This window comes from Delphinapterus leucas, chromosome 14 (genome assembly GCF_059928025.1).
Source record: "Delphinapterus leucas isolate spDelLeu-1000000601 "Yukka" chromosome 14, BTC_Dleu_Yukka2, whole genome shotgun sequence".
In the NCBI taxonomy this organism is placed as follows: domain Eukaryota; kingdom Metazoa; phylum Chordata; class Mammalia; order Artiodactyla; family Monodontidae; genus Delphinapterus; species Delphinapterus leucas.
Window position 1 is genome coordinate 33,914,661 of NC_143142.1, and position 2,497 is coordinate 33,917,157.

Consider the following 2,497-nt stretch of genomic DNA (forward strand, 5'->3'; position numbering starts at 1 on the left):
AATTAATATACAAAAGTCAATTTTTCTTATATACCATCAATGAACCACTGAATTTGAAACTAAAAACACAGTAACATTTACATTATTAGCACCAAAAAATTAAAATACTTAAATGTAAATCTAAAAAATACGTACAGGATCTGTATGAGGAAAACTACAAACTCTGATGAAAGAAATCAAAGCGGATCTAAATAGGTGGATATTCCATGTCCATGGATAGGAAGAGTCACTATGATTAAGGTGTCAATCCTTCCTAATTTAATCAGTAGATTTAACAGAATCTGAATAAAATTCCCAGCAAGCTTTTTGGCACTGTCAACCAAATGATTCTGAAGTATATATGGAAAGGCAGAAGGCCAAGAATAGCCAATCTAATAATAAAGAAAAAGAACAAAGCCAGAGGCCTTGCCGTCTCTGGCTGCCGCCAGGAGAGGAGCTGCTGCTACGTCCGCGCATCTGCAGTAGATCGTCATGAGGACCTGCTGCAGCTTCTTGATCAAGAGGAACAAGCAGACGTACAGCACCAAACCCAATAACCTCAAGGCTCCCAACTCCTTCCGCTACAACGGGCTCATTCACCGCAAGACTGTGGGCGTGGAGATGGCGGCGGACGGCAAAGGGATCGTGGTGGTCAGGAAGCGGAGATCCGGCCAGGGAAAGCCAGCCACTTCCTATGTGCGGACCACCATCAACGAGAATGCCCAGGTCACCCTCAGCAGCAACCGACACATGATCCGAAAGAACAAGTACCGCCCAGATTTGCGCATGGCCGCCATCCGCAGAGCCAGCCGCCATCCTGCACAGCCAGAAGAAGCCTGTGATGGTGAAGAGGAAGTGGACCCGCCCCACCAAGAGCTCCTGAGCGATGTACCCCCTTACCCCATGCAATAAAACTGTCAGCTGACATGCCGCAAAGAAAAAAAAACAAAAACAAAAACCCAGAGAACCGACAACTAATACTACTTGACTTCAAGATTTAATATAAAGCTACAGTTAGTAAGATGGCACGGTAGTGGTGAAAGAATAGAAATAATACATCAGTGGAATAGAGAGTCCAGAAATAGACTCATACATTTATAATCAACTGATGTTTTACAAGGGAGAAAAGGCAATTCAATGGAGAAAGGATTGACTTTTCAACAAATGGTGTCTGAACAATTGGACATTCATATACAAAAATAATTTATACAGACTTTATTACACTTTTCACAAAGATGAAATCAAAATGGATCATAGGCAAAAATGTAAATCACAAATCTATCAAACTTCGAGAAGATAGCAAGAGAATAAGCTAGGTGACCTTGGGTTTGACGGTGAATTTTTAGATACAGTACCAAAAGCACCGTCTATGAAAGAAAATATTAAGTTGGGATTTACTAAAATGAAAAACTTCTGCTCTGTGGAAGACACCGTCAAGAGAAACAGAAGAAAAGCCACAGACTGGGAGAAAATATTTGCAAAAGACGTATCTAAAGAACTGCTATCCAAAATATCCAAAGAGCTCTTAAAACCCAACAGTAGGAAAACACACACACAGACACACCCACACACAGACACACAAACACACACACACACACTCTCTGATTAAAAAGTGAGGAAAAGACTTGAACAGATACTTCATGAAAGAAGATATGCAGATGGCAAATAACCTTAAAAAAAAAGATGCTCCATATCTTATATCATCCCTTAGGGAAATGCAAATTAAAACAACAGTTACCACTACGTCTTAAAATGCCCCAAATCCAGAACACTAACAACACCAAATGCTGGCAAGGATATGGAACAATATAAACAATTGTCCATTGCTAGTGGGGATGCAAAGTGGTACAGCCACTTTGAAAGACAGTTGGGCAGTTTTTTTATAAAAATAAACATTTTTAGCTACGATCCAGCAGTTGTGCTCCTTGGTTTTTACCCAAATGAGTAGAAAACTAATGTCCACACAAAAACCTGCCACAGATATTTACAGCAGCTTTGTTAATAATTGCCAAAACTAGGAAGCAATCAATATGTCCTTCAGTAGTGAATGGATAAATAAATGGTAGTATATCCAGACAATAAAATAATATTCAGTACTAAAAATATATGAGCTATTAAGCCATGAAAAGACATGGAGGAACAGGGCTTCCCTGGTGGCACACTGGTTAAGAGTCCGCCTGCCAGTGCAGGGGACACAGGTTCGAGCCCTGGTCCAGGAAGATCCCACATACTGTGGAGCAACTAAGCTCGTGCACCACAACTACTGAGCATGCGCTCCAGAGCCTGCGAGCCACAACTACTGAGCCTGCGTGCCACAACTACTGAAGCCTGCACACCTGGAGCCTGTGCTCCGCAACAAGAGAAGCCACTGCAATGAGGAGCCCTTACACCACAATGAAGAGTAGCCCCTGCTCACCGCAACTAAAGAAAGTCCGCGCGCAGCAGTGAAGACCGAACACAGCCAAAAATAAATAAATAAATAAAATTTAAAAAAAAATGTTTTTAAAGATATGGAGGA

General features: G+C 41.4%; 1 pseudogene; it reads left to right on the top strand.

Annotated features, from left to right (window-relative positions):
- The first annotated feature begins 376 nt into the window (after positions 1 to 376).
- Positions 377 to 2,022, top strand: LOC111162916 (large ribosomal subunit protein eL28 pseudogene; annotated as a pseudogene).
- Positions 2,023 to 2,497: the final 475 nt, after the last annotated feature.